This window comes from Octopus bimaculoides, chromosome 6, assembly GCF_046866305.1.
Source record: "Octopus bimaculoides isolate indiv1 chromosome 6, ASM4686630v1, whole genome shotgun sequence".
Taxonomy (NCBI): domain Eukaryota; kingdom Metazoa; phylum Mollusca; class Cephalopoda; order Octopoda; family Octopodidae; genus Octopus; species Octopus bimaculoides.
The window spans coordinates 45,526,115-45,553,718 of NC_142933.1; the positions used below are offsets into that span (position 1 = coordinate 45,526,115).

Below are 27,604 nucleotides of genomic sequence, written 5' to 3' on the forward strand. Positions count from 1 at the left end.
GTGTGTGTGTGTGTGTGTTATGTGTGTGTGTGTGTGTGTGTGTGATGTGTGTGTGTGTGTGTGTGATGTGTGTGTGTGTGTGTGGTGTGTGTGTGTGTGTGTGATGTGTGTGTGTGTGTGTGTGATGTGTGTGTGTGTGTGTGTGTGCATGTTCATGTGTTTGTGACCCAACCATCACTTGACAACCGATGATGTTGGTGTGTTTACGTCTCCAAAACTTAGCGGTTTGGCAAAAGAGACAGATAGAATAAGTACTAGGCTTACAAAGAATAAGTCCTGGGTTCGATTTGCTCGACTAAAAGGTGGTGCTCCAGCATGGCCGCAGTCAAATTACTGAAACAAGTAAAAGAGTAAAAGAATAAAAGCTTATGTAGGATTTCTACATCCGCAAGAAAAATGTGTTTGGATCATTTTCTACACCCTATAATATACACTCACGCACACATATAAAGTGATAGATAGATAGACAGATAGAAATACTGTGCAGAAGCATATGCTACATATATACTCATACATATTGTGTTTCTGGTGCATGCATGTGTATAGACACACATACAAGAATATAGAGTCCTCTCTACTCTGTGTTGTGATAATTCTTCTCGGTTTAAGATTACTGAGAAGATACATAAAAGCCAGATTGATGACTAAGAGGGACAGACAAGAGAGAGTGTAAATAGGGAAGGAAGTAATGCTAGGGAGACTGTGATGTGCAGTTACATGCTGGTTGTTGGTAACGAAAATGAATAGAGAAAAAGCATCTACAGATTTATCTCTTTATATATATATATCTCAAGTATTCTGAATGATGCTGCATTTACTATTCTTTTATTTTTGTGCTTGTTTCAGTCATTTGATTGCTACCATGCAGGAGTATTGCCTTGAAGGATTTTAGTTGAACAATTCAAACCCAGGGCTTATTATTTTTAAGCCTAGTGCTTATTCTATCGGTCACTTTCGCCAAACAGGTAAGTTACAGGGACATAAATGCACTGACACCAGTTGTCAAGCTGTGATGGGAGGACAGGCACAGATGCAAAGACACACATACAAATACACACACACACACACACACACACACACACACACACACATATATATATACGCACACACACACACAACAGGCTTCTTTCATTTTCCGTCAACCGAATCCACTTACAAGACTTTGGTCGGCCTGAGGCTATAGTAGAAGACACTTGCCATAAGTGCAATGCAGTGGGACTGAACCCAGAGCCATGTGGTTGGGAAGCAAGCTTTTTACCATATAGCCACACCTGCACCTATAAATGTATTATTATAAATATATTATCACTTTATCTAATTTAATGTGGGTGATTAATGCATTTATATGGAAATCAGGATAACTGTTACTGTTCTATGCATATAAGTTACTTCCACATATAGAAATTTAGATTCAAAGTTACCTGTCTAGCTAAAAAATAGCATTACATCTCTGATGAAAGGCAATTATCCTGAAACAAATTTGTAAAGAGGATCCTCAATCATCATCATCATCATCATCATCATCGTTTAATGTCCGCTTTCCATGCTAGCATGGGTTGGACGATTTGACTGAGGACTGGTGAAACCAGATGTCTGCACTAAGCTGCAATCTGATCTAGCAGAGTTTCTACAGCTGGATGCCCTTCCTAACACCAACCACTCCAAGAGTGTAGTGGGTGCTTTTACGTGCCACTGGCATGAGGGCCAGTCAAGTGGTACTGGCATCAGCCACACTCAAATGGTGTTTTTTACATGCCAACTGCACAGGAGCCAGTCCAGCAGCACTGGCAACGACCTCACTCGAATGTCTTTTCACATGCCACTTGCACAAGTGCCAGTAAGGCGATGTTGGTAACGATCACGCTCGAATGGTGCTTTTTACATGCCACCGGCACCTCAATCATTATTTCTATTTGCTTATGGGAACAATCTGATGCTTATGCATCATATTAATACCTACACCTAAGCTTTTCAAATAAATAACTGTAGATTTATCTCCATTATACATGCACATATCATCATCACTGTTTTAACATCTACTTTTCCAAGCTTTCATGAGTCAGACAAGAGTACATAGAAGCAAAGTTTCTACAGCCTGACTCCTTTCTAGTCTCCATCTTTTTTCCAGAGGGAACAATAATCTCCCAGTCTATCAAACAATAAACATCCAAAACATGTTTTATTTCAAAAACTAGAAACAAAAAGGCCCTATATGAATGAATTCTTTGTATAAATACACACACACACACACACACACACACGCACATACACACAAATCTACTCAGAAGGCTTTGATCAGCTTACAGCTATAATGGAAGACACTTGCCCAAGATGCTAAACAATGGGACTGAACCCCAAGTCATATGGTTGGGAAGTGAACTTCTTAACCACAAAGCTAGGTCTGTACCTGTAGATATATATAGGCACAAGAGTGGCTGTGTGGTAAGTAGCTTGTTTACCAGCCACATGGTCCTGGGTTCAGTCCCATTGCATGGTGCCTTTCAAGTGTTTTCTACTATAGCCTCCGACTGAGCAAAGCCTTGTGAGTGGATTTGGTAGACGGAGACTGAAAGAAGCTCCTCGTATATATATATATATATATATATATATATATATATATATGTATATATGTGTGTGTGTGTGTGTGTGTGTGTGTGTGTAGGTTTCAAACTATTTTCAGCAAAATAAAATAATTTGCTAGGCCACCTATCATCAGCAGGAAAGCCAAGATTAACACATAAATATGAGGCAATACATAGCTAGACCACTGGTAGCAAAAAGAATTTCTAAATTTTTTTGCTACCCTGAGATTTATTAATAATGATATATATATATATATATATATATATATATATATATATGTATATGTGCATACATACATACATACATTCATTCATTCACACACACACACACACACACGCACACATGTATTCCTGCCAGCGTTTATATTATATATATATATATTTTAGAAGGTCGATTGTTATGACCAGCCAGTTTGATCATTGGTTTTGCAACTATAAAGTGCTTAGCTGTATGGGTGACTTACCTATACAGCTAAGTGCTTTATAGGTGTGAATTCAATGGTCACTCTTTGACCTGCCATAACAATCAACCTTCTAAATATATATTACTGTCCCAATGTTTTAGAGTTTGCTTCTTTTCCATATAGAGAAACTACAGACAATGTGTGTGTGTGTGTGTGTGTGTGTGTGTGTGTGTGTGTGTGTGTGTTTATACATGAATATGTTCATTTGTTCTTTCTTTCACATCTGCGTTTTCAAGTCAGCATAGGCTGGGCAGTGACTTACTGAAGAAAAGCTACATGTGTAATGTAGGAATGGTCTAACAACTATAATACAGTGATATAATGCAAAATGACAGTAATATTTGATTTTATAGCCAGTGTGCTAACATCTTGTCTATCTTTATATGTTAAGTGAAATAGGAATGGTAGAATTATATAAATATATATATATATATATATATATATATATATATATATATATATATATATATGTATATATGAAACACACCCCCACACACTTATATATATGTACTAATGTACATACACATACATACAAGTGCATACCTGTGTATGTGTGTGTGTGTGTGTGTGTGTGTATAAAGGTGAATCAATATTATTACATAATGCACCAACAGATGGTGAAACTAACAGTTATAATACTATTGACAGTTGACCAAGCATCTGACAATATTATAATCTGATAATATTATATTCAACATCTTTATCACATATTCTATCAACATCATTATTCCTTATCCACTCTCTCTGCACACAAACAAACAAACACACACACACACACACACACATACACACGTGCATGCATGCACACACACACACACATATGTAGTGATTAGTTCCAAGTCTAGTTTATGACAACTAACAAGACTGAAACATGTCCATTACTTGCTGCAATAAGCTTTAAAGACAAGATCCACTCCTAACTGTTTTGACTTTCATTATCATCATTTAAAAAATATTTATTAGCAACAAAAGCAGTATTAATATCAAGAGGTATTATTTATCCCCACTTAAATGTAGAGGTTCTGTTAGAACAAACTATACTGTGGCAGCTACCATAAGAGACATCTTCATATGGGCTTTTAGAGCAAAATTCATATATTGTCTATATCACACCATCATTTAATGTCTCTTTTCCATGCTGACTTGGGTTTGATGGTTTGATGAAAGCTAGTAAGATGAAGGACTGCACCTAATTTTGATGTCTACTGTGACATGGTCTCTACAGCAGAAAGCACCAGTTAACACCAACTTTATTTTTCAAAATTTGGATTAGTTGATATTGAATGTGCTTCATTTGCTTGTTGTTTTTAGATTGTAAACATCCTTGCATGGAGATTTTTGTCTTCTAATTACAATGATGATATCATTTTATTGAATTTTGTTCTCCACATCTTATTACATAATTGAGGTTACTATTTGTATTTAGTGTAATGCACTTTGGAGGTATATGTACTCTGGTCTATCACACACACACACACACACACACACACACACACACACACACACACACACACACACGTATAGATACAGATATGCACATATAATTGTACATACCGATGTGTAAATGTATATATAGGCGTAGGAGTGGCTGTGTGGTAAGTAGCTTGCTTACGAACCACATGGTTCCGGGTTCAATCTCACTGTGTGGCACATTGGGCAAGTGTCTTCTACTATAGCCTCAGGGCAACCAAAGCCTTGTAAGTGGATTTGGTAGACGGAAAGTGAAAGAAGCCCATCATATATATGTAAATATACATATATATATATATATGTTTGTGTGTCTATGTTAGTCCCCCCAACATCGCTTGACAACCAATGCTGGTGTGTTTATGTCCCGTAACTTAGCGGTTCGGCAAAAGAGCCCAAAAGAATAAGTACTAGGCTTACAAAGAATAAGTCTGTAGGGCAACCGAACCAACAGGCATTGCTACTGACCATCTGTACGAAAAATTATTTACTTATGTATTCAGTGGAATACATCCACTGGTTTTCAAAAATAGAAATATTAATATTTCTAAGTCTCTCTCTATATATATGCATACACCCTGAAACTAGCCTGTAGATGTCAAACCAGCAAAGGGAAGTGGCTGACCTTCCCTGCTCGAAGGTTATAAAGGACACAGGTTCATGTGCCACATAGCTAGCTAGAGGCGATGGCCTCTTGGAGCTAATCAACAGCAGCATTCGTCCTATTTTTTGGACTGCCCTGTTGGCTTGGCCATAACTATTAATAAGATGTATATATATTTATACATATACAATTAATTAATTTAAGTGTTAATTAAAGTAGGAGATAATTAAGGAAGTATAGTATATACCCTGCTGGTATAATGGTTACATCCCCTTAAATATTATTTCGTGATGTGCAAATGGATACCATACATACTTTCAGATATACTCATTAGGTTATTTTTTTTTTTTCTATTATCTGAAATAGAATACCCACATATCTATTAATCCCAAAAAGCTGAATTATTATTGACTTTTATTAGATACTTTGTATATTTCTAGATAAAGATATAGATATATGATAAATAAGACCCCAAGATATGATGAAGGGTTGTACCTGATTGATCTGGAAATTGATTTTCCCAAAGTATTTAAATTATATTTATATATATATATATATATATATATATATATATATATATACACACACACATATAGATGTATATATATTTATGTGTACATAAATATATATATATATATATATATATAAGTATATATAAACAATTTCAACATGAACAAGCAAGAAAAAACACGAAAAAACAATGCGAGGACGTGGAATAAGTACAGTGTTATTGGACGCTCTGGAAAGGAAAGAAAAAAGAAAGGATTTAACGTTTCGAGCAGAGATCTTCGTCAGAAATATTGGAAAAGTCCAAAGAAGGGAAGACAGAGAATGAAAATCGCCAACGAGTTGGATGGCGAACAAGGGTGTGGAGTGGAGTGAAAGCGTTTGAAGAAGCCAGGATGATGCAAGCAGGGCTCAAGAGATATTTAAGGAAAAATGTAAAGATCGAGAAGGTGAATGACAAGGACCTTTTTGTGTGCACCGTCTGTGACAGACCATGTCTGTCTTTGGCTGGCCTCAAATCTCACTTGAGAACCCATGGAAAACAAACTTCAATCAGCTATTCTGATTATATGCCTGTGCACACGTTTGAATGTGGTGTGTGCCAGAGGGTTTGCAAATCCAATGGGGGTCTTAAAAGACATGTTAAGATCCACAATGAGCAGAACTAACTTGCACGTATTGGTAGTGCAAATCAGAGGTGCAATCTGTGTGGGTGTTTTTTTAAAACACTGTCTGGTTTAAAAAGCCAAATCAGATGCCATGAACGGGCTAAGGTGTAGGGGCAGGAGGTGGTCAAACTTTGTGTAAGGAGTAGACAACCACTATATGTCTGTATATATATATATATATATGTGTGTGTGTGTGTGTGTGTGTGTATATATATATATATGTGTGTGTGTGTGTGTGTGTGTGTGTGTGCGTATATGTGTGTGTGAAGGAAAATGTTCTCTATGTGGCTTGTGTGTTTTCTGCACTCTGGTTATTATTATTTTCTTGTCTACGTTTTGTTTGCAATGTCCTGTACCCAGATATGCACCTATATATACAGGTAGATGTAGGTATGCACATACCTGTACGTATATATGCATATACTCATTTATTATTTGTTATATATATATATATATATATTTATATATATATATATATATATATAATGGAGAAATTGTACAAAATGTATAAGTGGATGATGAGTAAAGCACTGGCACATTTTTGATTATCTGTTGTTATCCATAGTCTTTTACACATTCTATCTCCTATTTTATTAATACTGTTACTATATATATATATATATATATATTTATATATACCATTTTGAGCGTGGCCGTTGCCAGTACCGCCTGACTGGCTTCCGTAGGATTTCCAAGCGAGATCGTTGCCAGTGCCCCTGGACTGGCTTGTGCGGGTGGCACATAAAAGACACCATTTCGAGCGTGGCCGTTGCCAGTATCGCCTAACTCGCCTTCGTGCAGGTGACACGTAAAAGCACCTACTACACTCTCCGAGTGGTTGGCGTTAGGAGGGGCATCCAGCTGTAGAAACTCTGCCAAATTTAGATTGGAGCCTGGTGTTGCCATCCGGTTTCACCAGTCCTCAGTCAAGTCGTCCAACCCATGCTAGCATGGAAAGCGGACGTTAAACGATGATGATGATGATGATACACACACACACATATATATAGATATATATGTACACACATTATATATTGATGCATATCTTATATATATATATATATATATATACACACACACACACTCACACACACACACAAGTACAAATACACACATGTGTAAATACACAAACACAATTATGCCTTTTTTTTTTATGCCCTGAAAGTTCCAAGATCCGATAACCTCAAATTAATTATTTAAGGAAATAACCAAATAGATTATTATCGGAAAGTGATATCCATCAGTCAACATGTGCTTGATAATATCTCTATGGAACAAAATAATTTCTCTAGTTCCACAATACGGTATTATGAGCGAGAAGAACTACCATGAGTTGAGATGGTTATCATCACAGTAAGTGTGGGTAGCATAAACAATACAGACTTATCAATATTATTGTGTTTCGTAGTTGTTATTGTTGTTGCTGTTGTGTAGCTCCTGGTAAGTCCTGTTTAAGAAAAATTATGATCAAAGATATTCTAATCGTGAACCTTTTGTCTTATTTCTTTTTTTGTTTATTACTTCAGTCATTAGACAGTGACCATGCTGGAACATTATCTAGAAGAATCCAGTCGAAAAAATTGACCCCAGTGCTTTAAAAAAAAATTTTTGTTTAAAGTCTAACAGTCGTCTTATGAGTCTCTTTTGCCAAATTGCTAAGTTACAAGGACATAAACAAACCAACACTTGTTGTCAAATGGTGCTCGGGGACAAACACAAACATAAGTGCAAACACACACATGAATTCACGAGGGGATGCTGAGAAGTTCTGGCTTCGGGTGAAAGAAAATACAAGAGGATCAGTTAATTATGATTTTATTCAACATATTCCCCTCTCAGATTCACACACTTATTGCAGCAGTTCTTCAGTTTTTGTAAGCCCTTTTAAAGAACTCAGTTGGGCCTCCAACCAAGCCTTTGATGATACCCTTAAAGTCAGTAACTTTTCAGCCCTGTACCCCCTCATGTATATGTATGTGTGTGTGTATATATATTCTTCTTCTTTCACCCTCTTCAAGCCTAGCCAGGCTCATAGGCCCGGTTTCCTGGTTTCTATGGTATATGTGTTCCCCCCAGCTGGACAGGACGCCTGTCCATCGCAGCGTTACTCAAGAAACAGGAAGAAAGAGTGAGAGAAAGTTGGGGTGAAAGAGTACAACAGGGATCACCACCACCCCCTGCCGGAGCCTCATGGAGCTTTAGGTGTTTTCAATCAATAAACACACACAACGCCCGATCTGGGAATCAAAACTTCGATCCTCCAACCGTGAGTCCGCTGCCCTAACCACTGGGCCATTGTGCTTCCACACACATACACACACATATATATATATAAATATATATATGAGGGGGTGCCAACCACTCCGAGAGTGTAGTGGGTGCTTTTTACGTGTCATCGGCATGAGGGCCAGTCTGGCGGTACTGGCAACGGCCACGCTCAAATGGTGTTTTTTACATGCCACCTGCACAGGAGTCAGTCCAATGTTTTGTTCACATGCCACTGGCACGAGTGCCAGGGCTTCTACCAAATCCACTCACAAAGCTTTGGTCAACCTGAGGCTATAGTAGAAGACACTTACCCATAGTGCCACACAGTAGTGGGACTGAACCCAGGACCATGTAGTTGGGAAGCAAGCTTCTAACCCTGCAGCCACACCTGAGCCTATTATGTAATCAATTTGAATATTCAGAATCAAAAATAAATGAAAAAGAACCAAAGGTGTGTGTGTGTGTGATAATAGAAGGAGTGTTACTGCCAAGAAGAGATGACTGTTAAGCTTTTAAGCATGTAAACTGGCCATATCAGGCCCCAAAATGTTTCCCTGTTTTATGCTCGAACCAACCAGATCCAGCCTCTCACATGTACCATGGAAAACAGATGTTAAATGATGATGATCAACATCATCCTCATTGGAATCTCAAAGATACAAGGTAATACTTGATTAATTGAAAACAATGTGAATAAACAAGTATTACATTTGACAGAGTGATTTGAACACTAAAGGGATAATATAGCATAGGTGCAGGCATGGCTGTGTGGTAAGAAGCTTGCTTCAACCACATGGTTCCAGGTTCAGTCCCACTGCACGATACCTTGGGCAAGTGTCTTCTATTATAACCTCAGGCTGGCCAAAACCTTGTAAGTGGATTTGGTAGACAGAAACTGAAAAAAGCCTGTTGTATATACATACATATATATGTATGTGTGTGTATCTATTTTTGTCTCCCTGCCACCATCACTTGACAACTGATGTTGGTGTGTTTATGTACCCGTAACTTAGCAGTTTAGCAAAAACGACCAATGGAATAGGTACTAGGCTTACAAACAGTAAGTCCAGGGGTCAATTTTTTTAACTAAAACCCTTTAAGGTAGTGCTCCAGCATGACTGCAGTCAAATGACTAAAACATGTAAAAGAATAAAATATAAGGAGAGAGAGAGGCAGGGGATTCATACAAGTGGTTAATCAGTTCAGTTGCCATGAGGAATGAAGAATCCAGCATTTCAGCCATTTATCCTTTTTCATCTGACCATTAGAAAGTGATCCTTCTAATATATTTTTCTATCTTTTCTCTGATCTATATCTATAAATCATATCATTATTTCCTCATCAGTGAAGCCAAATTTCTGAAGGCAGCACCCATAGCTGGTGTTGGGTTATATTATCATGCTCATGCATGATAATAATGGTGGTGGTGGTGGTGGTGGTGGCAGTGGCGGTGGCAGTGGTGGTGCCGGTGGTGGTGGTGGTGGTGGTGTCAGTGGTGGTGATACTGCTAGTGGTGGTGGTGGTGGTCAGCTTATGAAACCTCCACCAACAAGGGTGGTGGAACACTGAATACCCTTGTAACAAAGTGGAAAGAAAGAGTGGAGATGTGGTACTTGCTTCCATATATCAACAGTCTGAAACCACTCACTATCAGAGCTGGCTTAGCGGCATTATATGCCCCTGACAAATCAACACATTGGACTCTACAGTATTTATTTATTGGTAGCAAGCCACAAAGTACATAGATCAGAATTGGGCCCCTAGACATGTAAAGTCCCCAGGCAACTGCCTGGTGTACCCATACCTTAAAACAGCAGTGCTAATTGTCTATTATACACAATTCCCTATCATCATCATTGTCATCATCTGTGGTTTCATCTCACCCCTGTTTTTTCCTTTCTATTTCTGTTTCTTTGTATTTTAATGTTATAATTTAAAATGTGAGCAAAGAACTATGTTTCATTAATTAATTCTGAACGTATTAGTTACATTCATTTAATTAACTCTGAAACAATTAAAAATAAAAAAAAAAGATAAAGCAAAACATGAAATATGTTGAGATTTAAAATCAAAACTAATGCTAAATATTTTGTCCATTCCTACAGCTTCTACACAAATTTAACCAAACTCAAAGAAAAAATATACAAAACTAAATCAATACGAAAAGATATGTATGTATATGCAATGTAAATTTAAGATAAGTACATTCAATAATAAATATCAGTAAGTCCATTCTTATATAAAAGTATGTATACATTGAGAAATCACAAATAAATAGATATATTTGGTGACAGAGTACAGTATTCTATTTTGGCAAGGCAACAAAACCTAGAATCAAGAGGCTTTGATTCTAAATAAACTTGGCAAAGAGTAAAGTTTTAGAAAGTAAGAAAGAAGACAGAAACCTGCTGCCATCAGGGAAATACCATGTTTGATATGTAGTGAAGGAGTAAGTAGGAACTCCACATAGTGTATCCAGTGTGAACTATGGGTGCACATGAGATGTACTGAGATCACAGGCAGGCTGGCAGCAAATAAAGATTTTGATGTGGTAAATGCATGGGAGTAGTTAGCAGTCAGTGCAGTTGTTAAATAAATTCCTTTCAATACTCAGAAGGCTCCATAGAATTAGTTGATAGCTTCTGTCACCTAGGCAAGCTAATTAGCAGTGGAGGAGAGTTTTTTTTTTCACAATACCCTCCACCACTACTATAATAAGAATAGGGTTGTAAAAGTTAGGGGTCCTATAGTCTCAGCTGATAAGAAAGGGAGTTTCTTATCAAGTAAAAAGTACCTTATATTTTGGCAAACAAGCCAACATAGTATACAGTGTAAACCTGTTGTGTAAACATTCAAATATCATCATTATTTTTTCAAATTCTGCTGCCGTTTCACATGTAATTTTTGGTCCTCCAAAGTTAACTTCATGTATAAGTCAATTTATCATTTTGGGGCTGTAAATGTTCGCCTGAATAATTTGACTTGCATGCCAGAATATATGGTAAATTGTACGATGCTTGTTTGTTAACTGTGATGCTGCATAATAAGATACAGTACTCAGGTGCACCACAACTCATCAGAAAAAGTACATAGAATATGCACAGGAAGTAAACAGTGAATAAGTCTCAGGAAAAAAACCCCAGAAGAAATGGGTGTGTGAGGTGCATCAGGTGTACTGTTGATGAATTTCAAGAAGCATGGTAATTTTGAAGGATATGGCAGTAGGATAAGAGTACTGAATGTAAAGGGTGTGAGAAAGACAGTAAAGAAATGAAAGGAGCACACTCCACTAGATGTGCAATGTTGGTGTACATGAACAACAAGGCATACATGAGATGAAACAAAAAAAAATTGACATGTAGAATGCAAGAGAGATCACTGCATTGGTATGATTATGTAATGTGCTCTGATGATGACAAATGGAATAGGAAGTGTCAGAGATCAGAGTGGAAGGAATCTATTGATGAGGAAGACCAAGAAAAACATGGGTAGAAGTAATGAAAGATGATCTCAGGATATTGAATTTCATAATGGAGATGGCAAAGGAACATAACAATTAGGGAGACACTGCATTTGAGAAGGCCAAACCATTCAACCCATGCAAGCAAGCAAGGGAAAAATGGATGGAATAATAATAATGATGATTAGGATGAAAATAGATTAATTTAGCTGGGAACTAAAAACACAAAAACGATATTTTGTAAAATAAATCATGTACCATAATCATAACACTCACAACAAAATATTGTCATTAAAAATAAATTGTGCACCACCACAGTAACATTATAACCAACACAGTCACAACAACATCACCATAACAACACCACTACAACCAACACCAACAATGCCATCAGGTAAACAAGAGAATCTTTAAGTAGTCATTTAACATGATAGAAAGAGCAGCCAAATCTTTCTGAAATCATACACTACTGTTTTTTAAATAAAGGAAGCAAATTAAATAATATAATCCTTGATCTTTATTTTCAAAGAGATGGGATGGTCATGGCTGGAACAGTTTTGATCATAGATTGGCTCTTTTAGAACTGACATAAGACCAACCAACAATAATGCTATCTTTTATCTTTTACATGTTTCAGTCATTAGACTGCAGCCAAGCCAGGGCACTGCCTTGAGGAATTTTAGTCAAACTTATCGACCCAGGTACTTATTTTCTTTTGAAGCCTAGTGATTATTCTATCGGACCTGTTTGCTGAACTGCTAAGTTATAGGAGATATAAACACACTGACACCAGTTGTCAAGTGATGGGAGTGACAAACTCAGACACAAAGACACACACACACACACACACACACACACACACACACGATAGGCTTCTTTCAGTTTCGTCTATCAAATCTGCTCATAAGGTTTTGGTTAGCCTGAGGCTACTGCAGAAGACACTTGCCCAACATACCATGCAGTGAGACTGAACCTGGTACCTGTAATACTATTACAGCTATGGTCACACCACCTCATTGCTATATCAGTACCTCCCCACTGCTCTGGCAGTACCATTTCACAGCTAAAGGAGTACCCCCTCATAGCTATAGTAGTATCACCTCACTGCTCACTGTTGAAACAGTGTCTTAATTAACTTTCTTATAACAATTGATTAAATAAATACTGGTTTCAAATTTTGCTACAAGGCCAGTAATTCTGGGGTACGGGGCTAGTCGATTACATTGACCCCAGTATTCAACTGGTACTTAGCAGTGTTCAACTGATTTTTAGTCAACCTCAGCAGAATTTGAACTCAGAACATAAAGACAGACAATACGTCAATAAGCATTTTGTCCAGTGTGCCAATGATTCTGCCAGCGTGCCAACTTAGTGCAGACAGTAATACTGGTTTCAGTTTAAGTGGAACATTAAAAGCATCAACCTCCCTGGTCTTGGAGAGCCTGCAGGGATTATGGATACTGCTTCTTCCTTTAGACTCAGCAAGTAATATATATATATATATACATTCACACACAAATATGTACATATATATATAAAAGGAAAAAGACCTCCTTCAGTCACAAATGATGAAGGAATTGCACCTAGGAAGTTCCTATCTGAGGCACAAGTCTGGGTAAGGTTTTTTTGTGGAAGACCAGCAGTTGCCCATGCATACCAGCCTCCCATCTCCATGCCATCGATGTGATCCAAGGGAAAAGCAAAGGCTAATACAGCTTGGCACCAGTGATGCTGCAACTCATTTCTATAGTTGAGTGAACTGGAGCAACATGAAATAAAGTGTCTTGCTCAAGAACACAAAACACAGCCTGGTCCAAGAATTGAACTTCCGACCTCAAGATTTAAAGCCTGATGATCTAATCACTGAACCATATGTACATACATACATACATACATACATACATTACATACATGCATACATACATACATTACATACATACATACATACATACATACATACATACAAATATGTGTGTATGCAGATATATACATACATGCAAGATATATATGTAAATTTAATTGCTACCTTAATTCAAAATTTCAATGTTGCTGTGAATTAACACAGACATGCATTAAATTGAAATGATTTTTTTCCTGTGCAATTTTTTATACTGATTAAGAAGAAAAATATTAGAATAAAAATGTTTAACAACTTCAGTTCATATAGTCAAAAGTGTGTGTGTGTGTGTGTGTGTGTGTGTGTATGTGTGCACATATATATGTATGTAAGAATATGTACATATTATATATACACATGCACATATATATATATATATATATATATATATATATATATATATATATATATATATACTTATATATATATATAGAGAGAGAGAGAGAGACACACACACACACATATATATATATATATATATACTGATATATATATAGAGAGAGAGACAGACAGACAGACAGACAGACAGACAGAGAAAGAGAGAGAAACATACATATTCAAACATGCACGCACATATATACACTGGCTGAATGTATAAACTTAATATGATAAACATTTTTATACGAAGTTCCAGGTTCAATCCCACTGCGTGGCGTCTTGGGCAAGTGTCTTCTCCTTTAGCCTCAGGCTGACCAAAGCCTCGAGAATGGATTTGGTAGACAGAAACTGAAAGAAGCTTGTCATATATATATATACATATATATATATATATGTTTGTGTGTCTGTGTTTGTCTCCCTACCATCGCTTGACAATCAATTTTGGTGTGTTTATGTCCCCGTAACTTAGTGGTTCAGCAAAAGAGATCAATAGAATAAGTACTAGGCTAGGCTTACAAAGAATAAGTCCTGGAGTCGATTTGTTTGACTAAAGGCGGTGCTCCAGCATGGCTGCAGTCAAATGACTGAAACAAATAAAGGAATAAAAGAAAGAATAAAAGAATAAAAATGTTTTTTCCCTTCTTCAATATAAAAATTATACAAGAAAAATATTTAGTGTTTCAATTTTAATGCATGTCCATGTTAATTCCTAGGAAATATTGAAATTTTGAATTAAGGTAGCGATTAAAAATTTTAACTTTAATTATTTAATTACCGAGTAATGTCTTCTCAGGTACTCTATTGCTAGTGTGAGGAGAGGTAAGCATATACTTTATAGAAGTATCAGCAGTAATTACCAAATCATTACCACCAGGTGAATAATTCCAGATATTTATACAAATTTCTACATTCAAAGACAGCCATGAGTAACTATTCTTGAGAAGGGAGCCACATGAGACATGGCTTGTCATCAGACAGTCTGTAGGCTGTCTATGACTGGTTCAAATGTACAGACATGTACACACATACACGTGTATACACTCCTACATATGCATATGTCCACTCACATATCCATACACAAACATGAACACTCATACATACAAACATATATCGGTTTCAAATTTTGGCACTGGGCCAGCAATTTTAGGGGAGGGGTAAGTGAGTTACATTGACTGGTACTTATTTCAACTGGTACTCTTTTACTCTTTTACTTGTTTCAGTCATTGACTGCGGCCATGCTGGAGCACCACCTTTAGTCAAGCAAATCAACCCCAGGACTTATTCTTTGGAAGCCTAGTACTTATTCTATCGGTCTCTTTTTGCCGAACCGCTAAGTCACGGGGACGTAAACACACCAGCATCGGTTGTCAAGCGATGAAGGGGGGACAAACACAGACACACAAACATACATACACACACATACATATAAATACATATATACGACAAGCTTCTTTCAGTTTTTGTCTACCAAATTCACTCACAAGGCTTTGGTTGGCCCGAGGCTATAGTATAAGACACTTGCCCAAAGTGCCACGCAGTGGGACTGAACCCGGAACCATGTGGTTGGTAAGCAAGCTACTTACCACACGACCCCAAAATGATGAAAGGCAAAGTCAACTTCAGCAGAATTTAAACTCAGAACATGAAGACTAAATAAATGGCACAAAGCATTTTTCCTAGTATGCTACCAATTCTGCCAGCTTGCGACTTTCATATATACAAACATATATTGAAAACATAACACACACACACACCCATGTTGAAACCATGCCAAAACAGATATAGAACACATGCAGCACTTCAGCTGGTCAGCTCCAGTCAAACCGTCCAACCCATGCCAGCATGGAAAACAGATGTTAAATGATGATGATGAATAAATGGATCAGCAATGTAAAACAATGAAGGCCTTATGTTTTGGAAGAGAGAAAAGTTAAAGGGACTGTGTGATGTGCATGCCTTTCCAAGTCTTATTTACAGTATCATTGAAGTGAGATGACTTTAACAAAAAACTGAACCCTAAAACTTATATTTTGCATTGTGACATAGGAGTAGGAGTGGCTGTGTGGTAAGTAGCTTGCTTACGAACCACATGGTTCTGGCTTCAGTCCCACTGCGTGGAACCTTGGGCAAGTGTCTTCTACTATAGCCTTGGGTCGACCAAAGCCTTGGGTCGACCAAAGCCTTGGGTCGACCAAAGCCTTGTGAGTGGATTTGGTAGACGGAAACTGAAAGAAGCCCATCGTATATATGTATATATATATATATATATGTGTGTGTTTGTATGTGTGTGTGTGTGTGTATGTTTGTGTATTTGTGTTTGTCCCCCCAACATCGCTTGACAACCAATGCTGGTGTGTTTACGTCCCCGTAACTTAGCGGTTCGGCAAAAGAGACCGATAGAATAAGTACTAGGCTTACAAAGAATAAGTCCTGGGGTCGATTTGCTCGACTAATAGCAGTGCTCCAGCATGGCCACAGTCAAATGACTGAAACAAGTAAAAAAAGAGTATACCAGCAATAATATTTTCTAACACAGACAAAAGGTCACAAATTTGGTACTAGGAATGGGGGTCAGTCAAATATATCGACCCCAGTTCTTGACTGGTACATCATTTTATCAACTGGGGAAGGATGAAAGATTTGAACTCAGAATGTAAAGAGCTGGCTTGTCAGAAGCCTTAATGATTCAGTTACTGCATCACTCCTAATAATAATAATAATAATAATAATAATAATAATAACAATAACAATAACCCTTTCTATTATAGGCACAAGGCCTGAAATTTTGGACGAGGCGAGGGCAGTCAATTAGATCGACCTCAGTACGCAACTGGTACTTAATTTATCGACCCTGAAAGGATGAAAGGCAAATTTGAACTTAGAACTAAAGATAGACAAAATGCTGCTATGCATTTTGTCCAGCATGCTAATGATTCTAACAACAACAACAAGAACAGCAACAATAATAGTAATAATTGTTTCAAATTTTTGCACAAGACCAGCAGGTTTTGGAAGAGGAGCTATGTCGATTAAATCAGCTCCAGTGCAGAACTGGTACTTATTTTATTGACCCCCAAAAGGATGAAAGGCAAAGTCAACTTCAGTGGAAATTGAACTTAGAACATAACAATAGACAAAAATGTAGCTCAGCATGCTAAAGGTTCTGCCACTAATAATAAAATTGGTTTCATATTTTGGCACAAGGCCAGTAGTCTTAAGGGAAGTGTAAGTCGATTATATTGAGCCCAGTGTCCAGCTGGTACTTATTTTATCGACCCCCTGAAAGTATAAAAGGCAAAGCAAACCCCCGGCGAAATTTGAACTCAGAATGTAAAGACAAACAAAATGCCACTAAGCATTTTGCCTGATGTGCTAACGATTCTGTCGGCTTGCCACCTTGTCTGCCAAAATAATAATGTTTTCAAATTTTGGCACAAGGCCCGCAATTTTAGAGGAGGGGTAAGCCAATTTCATCAACTTTAGTCATTCAACAGGTACTTATTATTATTATTATTATTATTATTATTATTATTATTATTATTATTATTATTTATATCATCATCATCATTAAATAATAATGGTAATAACAACAGGAAGAGTATGAAGCAACAGTAGTAGAAAGTGGAAAGGAAGGGGCAGGAAATGAAGAAAGCGAAAAGGAAGAAAATCACTCTGCTAACGAAGTATATAACGAAGAGGGTGAAGCTGGACGAGTGACAATAAATGTTGAACAAGACTTGAACGATCAAGAGAAGGAGATTGTGCCAGGTTTGCCGCCTTAACAATGATAATATTGATAATAATATTAATACTGTGTAAAGAATCCTTCACACGAGTTATGAATTATATCCAAGGATCTAACTGAAAAGAAACGAAAAAGAAGAAAAAAAAAAGATCAACTGGTTCCAACCAAGAACTGGAAATGGATAGCAGATGTTGCTTGCTGCTAAACATCTGCATTCAACATGTTGATTATGATTATGATGTTGATGACGACGACGACGATGATGATGATGATGATGATGATGATGACAGTGGTGATTATGATGACAATGACAAAAATGGTAACTATAATGATGATGATAACGATGATGATGATGATGATGAAGATGACAGTGATGATGATGGTGATGATAAAGATGATGATGATGATGATACCTGATATAAAAATTAATCTGATAAAGACCAAACCAAACAACAAAATAATTACAAAAATAATCTAGAAATACCAAAATCTATCACAAAAAAAATCCTTTCTTCAAGAATAAATAAATCAAATATGAGACAATAAAATAAATCATTATTCTTGTGGTTTTAGAAACAAAGCCAGTGGAATGGTGAAAAAGTGGACCAAAGATTTAAGGGTAGAATGCATGTTTACAATAGACAATAGACTTACTCCATTGTTTCTGGTGTTCCGTCATTTAAGGGGTTCAAATCCCTTAATTTTGTCTGCCCCAGGGTAATAAAGCCAGCAGCATTCTTTAAAACCGACTTGCCTTCCTTCTCCCCAGCTATGAACTAAACAGGCAGACAGATACACATACCTACATACCTATACATATACATATATATGTGTATGGATGTATATATAGATATATATATGTGTATGTGTATGTATATGTATACATACACATGTATGTATGTATATGGACACATATATATATAGTAGTTTGCTTCACAAAGCTTTTAGCTTCAACACATAGCCAAACATCACTACCACCATTCAGTAACTAATACTAGGTGCCATAGAAGAAATAGTAGTAGTAGTAGAGTTAGGTGGGGGAGGTATGAAATCAGGGGTAGAGAGAGAGAGACAAAGAAAGACAGAGGTAGGAGGGGAGGAAGAAAGTGATGAGGAAACACAATATGGAGAAAGGTGAAGGGGGGAGAAAGAAACACAGCTGTAAAAGAAGTAAAGGACATGTAATATGATTTTTTTATTGTTTTTTTTTTTTTCAAATAGCAGCACCTCAAAGTAACAGCAGTACCATTTCCCACCCTATTCCACTACCACAACCATCGCCATCATCACTATCACCAATACCCAGAATTTCTGTCTGCTTCTCTGCTAGAACCACACCCATGTTGTACAGTCCCCAAAAACTTATATACTTTTACATGTAAGTTGCTAAAGATATGGCTTCTCAATCTATTCTTGACTTTTCAATAGATGGCTGCAGACATGTCATGGGAATGCAATGTGTGTATGTGTGTGTGTGTGTGTGTGTGTGTGTGTGTGTAGTTATTCATGGATGGGTGTTTATTATGTGTGTGTGTCTGTGTGTCTTTGTGACCTCTGCCTTCTTAAAACAAATTTCAAATTTCTCCAGGTGAGTTAAAATTAAACAGACCAAAGTCTTTTGCAATAAAAGTCATAAACAGGAGGCAGGTAGACAGAAAGCTATATCAACTAAAATTATCAGGGTACACATGAGTTTGTGTGTGTTTTGTGTGTGGGAGTGGGTGTATATAATAATAATGATAATAATAATATTGATAATGATAATAATAATAACAACAACAATAATAATAATAATAATAAATTATTATCATCATCATTATTATTATACAAGAATGTTCTTGACAGTGACCCCAAAATTTTGGCCAACTAAGCTATTGTCAGTTGTCAGACAGTCCAACAATGGCTTAGTTGGCTGAAACTTCGAAGTCACTGTAAAAAACATTTTTGTATAAGAATAATAAATTTATACTCTACAAAAGTATAGAGTAACCCTTGTTTTTATTATAACTCTGTGTGTGTGTGTGTGTGTGTGTGTGTGTGTGTGTGTGTAGCTGTCTGGTTAAGAAGCTTGCTTCCCAACTATGTGAAAGTGTTTTCTACTAAAGCCCCAGACCAACCAAAGCCTAGTGAGATGGATTTGGTAGACGGAAACTTAAAGAAGCCCGTTTTGTGTGTATATGTGGGTTTAGGTGTACTATTGCCTAGGCATCACATGCTGGTTGTAATGGAGCATCATTGTCATACAGGAGTTGTTGTTTGTTTCCAGTCTTCCTTGAAAAACATGTTTGGCGACAGGAAAATAATACCTTGCTCAGAAACAAGGTCAGGGTTGGCAACAGAAAGGGCATCCAGCCATAGAAAATCTGTCTCAACAAATTCCATCTGACCCCATGCAAGCAAGGAAAAGTGGATGCTAAAACAATGGTGGTGATGGTGGTGATATTGATGATGCTGATGATGATGTGAGGCCTCAGAACTATATTCATCCTTAATGTACATGACTCCAGCTTTACTTACAGAGGAGGGGAACTGGGAATGTGCAACATTCATGATTTAAATATTTGAAAAGTTTCAAACATCACGCAATCAGTTAAAAATGTATTAGGCTTAAAGCAACAATTAAAAATCAGCTGAATCTTAAAAAAATGCTGAATCTAAAAGAATGGTTACAAACGAAAAACTTGTCATTCTGTCTTGAATAAAAGAAAGTTTATTTTGTGTGAATTATTGTTGTCTCAGTAGATAGATTTATGTGTTCCTACCATGACCATTCCACCTTATTATCAGACACTCTATCAATGATTGTGTTGTCCAATGTACTCTTCCTTTAAAATGTAGTTTGAAGGTAATTTACCAACTGTTTCTAACAGGCCAAACAACTATATAGAAGATCCTTCATTAGTTCAGATATGTGTGAGTCCATTAGAAAGGTCGTTAGCACAAGTCAATAAAATTAAATACATTTATTTTGCCTTCTACTGCTCATTGATTAAAATGTATTAGATCTTAATTCTATATTTAAAAAGGTTTTGGGGAGTCAAAATGTTGAATATAAGGTAGTCTCGGAATATTGGTTTTTGATGTGATTTTAAGAATGGAGAGCAAAATCCAGAAAATGAGAAAAATTTGAACTTAAGAGGCCTTAATGTGATTGCTCAACTTATCAGAAATAGCAGTTAATTTTTCATTAAATCACAGTCTGCCTTCTGCCTAAGACATTGACTATAAACTAAGGAACTAGTTGGTGATAGATGATGCTAAGTTACCGGGACGTAAACACACCAGCATCGGTTGTCAAGCGATGTTGGGGGGACAAACACACATACATATATGACGGGCTTCTTTCAGTTTCCGTCTACCAAATCCACTCACAAGGCTTTGGTCAGCCTGAGGCTATAGTAGAAGACACTTGCCCTAGGTGCCACGCAGTGGGACTGAACCCGGAACCATGTGGTTGGTAAGCAATCTACTTACCATACAGCCACTCTTATGCCCATCTTAATTTATCAAGTATAAATCCATATGAGATGTTCTGTGAACACCATTGATGACCTCTTAACTTAGATTGTTATAAAGTAAGGTGAATAATATTGCGCTCAGAATATAACTTTATAAATGAACAAACTAAATATTGCAACAATTTGAAACTGAAGTGCGAAGTGACAAATTCTAACTTGAATTTTCCCACAATGCAAAATGAACTGTCTGTACCACAGTAAGTGTGCTAAGACAAAAAGAAGATTCAAGCCACAACAATAAGTTGATGTATATTTACATCATCAGGTAGCATCCATAATGTGTTTTTTCTTTCCAGATGAATCAACATAAGCTTAAATAATCAACAATTGTGGGTGTGAAAAACATCACATGATCGAATTGTGTCCATGTATTGGATGATAAATAATGTTTTATGTCAAGACAACTGAGATTGTCTTAGGTTGTCTTATAGATCATCACAGAAGGCTTCTAAACTTCAGTCATCATAGGAATTTATGAGATGACCTGCAAGTTTATGTCATTATATTTGGTCATCCCATAAATAATGCAGTTTTTTTATACTTCTTTTATTTTTCAAAATTAAGATAAACAAAGTTCTTTTTTAATTAAAAATATAATCTCCTTCATTTTTTACTATGCTCTTCCATCTATAGGATAGACTAGCAAGGCTCCTCTTCCAAAATTCACTTGTCTGTGATGAAAAATACTCCTCCAGTACTGTTCTAACCTCATCTACAGAATTCGTTCTTTTCCCATCCAAATGATTTTGAAGACTGCAGAATAAATGATAATCAGATGGGGCAATGTTCAGTGAATATGGTGGGTGGGGAATCGTTTCCCATTCAAACTGTTCCAGCCTTTGGAATGTCTTCCTCACTGTATGTGGCTGAGCATTATCCTGATGGAAGAACACCTTTTGTCTTGAAACCAAAGATGGTCATTTTTCTTCTAGTACTGACTTAAGCCACTCAAGCTGCTTGCAGATCTCTTTTGTTATCGTTTGGTTTGGGTTTAAAAGTTCAAAGTAGACTAAACTTTTCATATTCCACCAAACAGATAACAACACCTTACGTGGACAGAGACCTTCTTTAGCCTGGGATGCCGGTGTTTCTCCTTTCCCTATCCACTGTTTCCGGTGCTTAACATTTTTATAGAGAACCCATTTCTTCTCACCAGTCACTATTCAGTCCAAAAAAGGTCCATTAGTGATATATGACAGCAAAGAAGAGCACATATGCACTCTCTGCGTGCGATTAGACTTGCAAATTTTATGAGGGATCCATTGACCCAATTTGCTAACTTTTCCAATAGCACCCAGGTGTCAATGAATGGTTGAACAACCAAATCCAAGCTTCTCTGCTAGTTCCTCAACAGTTACAATAGGATTTTGTTCCACCAGGGTTTGTAGGACACCCTCATTGAGCTCTACAGATCTTCCAGGCTGTAGTCTCCAGCTTGGAATTTCTGGAACCACTGATGACGCTAGCTTATGCTTATTGTCCCATCCCCATATACTGCATTAATATTCCTCACACTTTTCATTCCGTTGTTGCCTTTCTTGATCTCATAAAGCAAACTATGCCAAACATGCACCTTTGTCACCTCCATTATAGCTTTGAAAAAAATAACTGTTAAAATCAAACTGCACTCTTCAAAACTTGCATTAAGAATAATGACAAAGTAAAATTACTACCTGCTTTTATAGCAAGTTGATGCAGGTAGTTTATCGCATCCACCTCCGACTTTTAGTTCATGCAATTGAAAGAACTGCATTATTTATGGGATGACTCAATAGATATTGATATAAACTTATATAACATTCACATTACTGTCAAGTGTAATGCACATTTATTCATATTGTTTTGAAGTAACCATGCTTTATCTCGTAGCATAGAGATTTCAATGATGTGATTGTTTATTTTTAGAATGACATTGAAGGGTAAGTGTGAGAGGCCAGATCTGGCTGGTTTGAACATAAAACAGGTAGAATATTCAGACCAGATATGGCCTGCTTCAATGCAAAAGAGTTTGTTCAAATTTTATTTAAATTAATATAAATGAACTAAAACTAATTTCAAAAATATATTACTATGTAAGAATGGATACTTATATGTATTTGAGCAGAAATATGCCTCTGCTACTAATTAAAATTGTGATGATAGAAAGGTTTGTAATAAGTTTGAACTCAAATGGTATATATATGAAATAAATGGTTCCTTAGATGAAATGACAGAAGTCCAGAAAAATTAATGGAAATATAGATATAACTGAGGCTAACTATATATTTATTTATACCTACCAATGCTGACAATGGACCACCAACATTACTGTAAGATTTATTCCAATACATGTATAATTATTTTCCTTCTGTATAAATATTATCAAAATGATATTACAGCCACAACATACAATAGAAAGACTAGAAAACAGCCAGACAAACATAATAAATACCACAAAAGAGGAAGAATCAGACAACCAAATAAGTAAATAATAATAGTAGTAGAATATAACTGAATAAAGAATGAGGAAATGAGTGACCAAATACTAATACTAAACAGAATCAGAATCTGATAGCAGAACAGTGGTGGATGCTAGGACAAGAATATAACTTCAAAAAAATTATGTCTAAAACCAGTCCACAGATCTTGTTTTCTCTGTGTTTTGCAATTTGTATCAAAAGGACCGCCAACAAATTTTACTCTAACAATATAAATTTGAATAATTACCAACTATCACAGCTCATCACATCTCTCTCTCTTCCTCCCTCCCTCTCTCTCTCTTCTCAATCTCATGCACTCTATGTATCTATCTATCATTGGTTTCTGTTTCATTATTTGTTTCCTATTAGCTACATTTCTCCTGTTTTTCTTTACTTACCCTCTGCTAGTGTCTAGTTGATGACATAACCTAAAACTATCATATACTTTACAGCTAGTTTTACTATATATGGTAATAATATCCAACATGAAATTACATTCTTTCTTCCTTCCACGCAATAAATTTACCTTCACACATTATTTCTCTTCACAATTCTTCGTCTACATCTATTTTCTTTGTGATAAAAGTTTCACGATACTAGCACTTGAGGGGTAGCCATGTCCTCAACACAACTAAAGGGACTTTACAACTCCCAAGTCTCTGCTTGCTGAGCAGCCTTTTTATGAATTGAGACACATGAGTGATAGAGGCATGAGTGATATTAAAGAGAGAGGTGCATGATAAAGGGTGGAGTGATAGGAGTCTATGCAGTATTGTGAAATAGCTGTGTATACAAGGCAATACAGTATGACTGAAATGGCAGCAAGATGATAGAGGTCTATGTGACCCAGAAAATAGTGCAATGACAGGGGCTCAAAAGGTGTGGGAGAAAAGGAATGAGAGGATGCTGACAAACAATGTAACACAGGATGGTGACAGACAGTATAGAAAGGGAGGGTGAAGGTAGAATGAACTAGGCTCAAGTGGTCCAATTCAGCCACTTATACATAGGTTATGAGATAGGCTGAAGTGGTCATGTAAAGAGAGTGGTGATAGAAGAAATGGAAAGTAGATGAGTTCTGTGCTAGCGAGTAGCAGAAAAGAATGATAGACTGAGGGTTAGAAGAGGAAACAGGAGCAGTGGCATCTTTAGTTGCACAGACTGAAAACAATGTATGGCAAACAAAAGAGACCCACAGCCATAATCAGTGGATCTCTTCTGTTCACTCTGTATTGCTTCCGGATGAATAAAAAAAAAAAAAATGAGAATTGAGAAGAGGAAGAACTGATGGGTACTTCTCTTCGCACTCTGTAGATTATGATAACAAGTGTTCCAGTTTATCTGATCAATAGAACAGCCCACACATTGAAATTAAGGAGCAAGTGGTTGAGCATTCCAAGGCACATGTACCCTTAACATAGTTCTCAGGGAGATTCAGCCTGACACAGAATGTGACAAGCCAGACCCTTTGAAAAACAGGTACCACTCATTTTTGTTAGCTGAGTGGACTGGAGCAGCAGGAAATAAAGTGTCTTGCGCAAGGAAACAACACACAGCCAGGTATTGAACTCACAATCTTATGATCTTGAGCTCAATACCTTTACCACGAAGCCAAGCACCTTCCCTGAGTACTTATCTGCTGATTTGGTTTCATAGTGAATTTTATATCTATATTTTAGTAAGTAGTGGTTAATTGGCTATTTGAACATCTTTAATTTTAAAGTGAAATTTAATGAATCATAAGGTGATGATGATGAGAACAACGATGACAATGATGATGATGATGATGACGACAGAGACGATGATTGTAAAATAAAGAAAATATTGAAATTATACTGTTTAGTCTTGTAGTTTGTCAAATGTAAATTGAAATGGAATATTTCCTATATTTTTATAGAAAATATGAAATATGTAGTTGTGTCTTGAGAAAGTTATTACACCAATGGTAACCCTTTCTAATGAAAGCACAAGGTCTGAAATTTGCAAGGAGGGAACTAGTTGATTACATTAACCCCAGTGTTTCATTGGTATTTAATTTATTGACCCCAAGAAGCAAAGTTGACTTTGGCAGAATTTGAACTCAGAACATAGCAGCGGGTGAAATACTGCTAAGCATTTCATCCAGCATACTAATGATTCTGCCAGCTCACCAACTTTATTACACCATTAATAGTAATAATACACACACACACACACACAGACACACACACACACACACACACACACACACACACACACACACACACACACCACACCACACCACAAACAAATTCAATTCATTGAACAGCAACAAAAGAACTTTGTCTAACAAACAACCAATTGACTGTTTAACCAGTGCACTTAACTAGCAATAGTTAACTAACAATAAAGAAGTGGAATTGAACCTGTATGTGTGTTGTTATTATTATTGGTGTGATGACCTTCCCATGTCACAATTTGTTTCAACACATGAATTCACATCAAGAATTTTGCAAACCAAAGGCAAAAACAGAATGAAATATGTTAATATTCATATGTAAATTAAGATGTCACTAGATAGAAAACTACTGCTGAATATACAAGCATGTCAGGAGTACATGGGTACATACATATAGGTGTGTGTATATATATGTAGATGAGGTGGGATTAAGACAGAGTTGAAAAAGTACTGTTATACATGTATGATTACAATTTTTGTCCCAGTGTGCCTCCATAGTTAAAACAGTCCCATTCAACTAATGATATTTATCAATCTAGCTTCTTGCCCTCCATAGTTTTACCCCACCACTACGATCACCACCTCAAATAACAGTTTATAACTTTGAAAGCTTTTTTAGTTAATAGAAATGTTATTGCAATCATTTACTATGCATATATATATATATCTATATATATATATATATATATATATATATACACACACACACACACACACACACACACACACACACACACACACACACACACACACACACACATAAATACCCATATACACATGTATATATATATATATATATATATATATATATATATATATATATATGTGTGTGTGTGTGTGCATGTGTGTGTATGTATGGGAGAGGATGAATGGGTGCAGACAGAAGAATCGAAGTGTCTAGTTACTACTAACCATGTTTGGTTGAACATATTACAATAAATGGCTTGTATTTATTAAATTAATTAGAATGCTTAATTAAATTACCAATTATTGAATTATCTATGTATGAATCTGAGATACAGAATTGAGTTGTTCAAAGGTGTTGAGATACTAATACTTCATACTGTAGAGTAGTATAAAACCCTTAAGCAAAGCACATTTCTTCTGTTTAACTTCATCTATTATTGTTCAATTGAAATATTTTTGTTTACTACATTTGAAGATTACTCATTTTAATAAAAATGCATATATATATATATATATATATATATATATATATATATATATATATATATATACATACATATATACATATATATATATATGTGTATATATATGTGTGTGTGCATGTATAAATAGTATATATATATATATGTATATATATATATATATATATATATATATATATATATATATGTATATATAATATATATGAAGAATCTATTAGAAT

General features: G+C 36.2%; 1 protein-coding gene across 7 annotated transcripts in view; it reads right to left on the bottom strand.

Moving 5' to 3' along the window:
* The window catches only part of LOC106873829 (pleckstrin homology domain-containing family H member 2), a 719,935-nt gene extending 700,869 nt beyond the window's left edge, over positions 1 to 19,066 (bottom strand). For 4 of the 7 annotated variants that reach the window (XM_089353814.1, XM_089353811.1, XM_089353808.1 and 1 more), the window contains exon 1: positions 18,695 to 19,066. The gene's annotated coding sequence lies outside the window, so the exon portion shown is untranslated. Of the gene's footprint in view, positions 1 to 18,676 lie in introns of all 7 variants that reach the window. The other 3 variants (XM_089353813.1, XM_089353812.1, XM_089353810.1) reach the window with 2 other exon arrangements.
* Between the last annotated feature and the right edge of the window lie 8,538 nt (positions 19,067 to 27,604).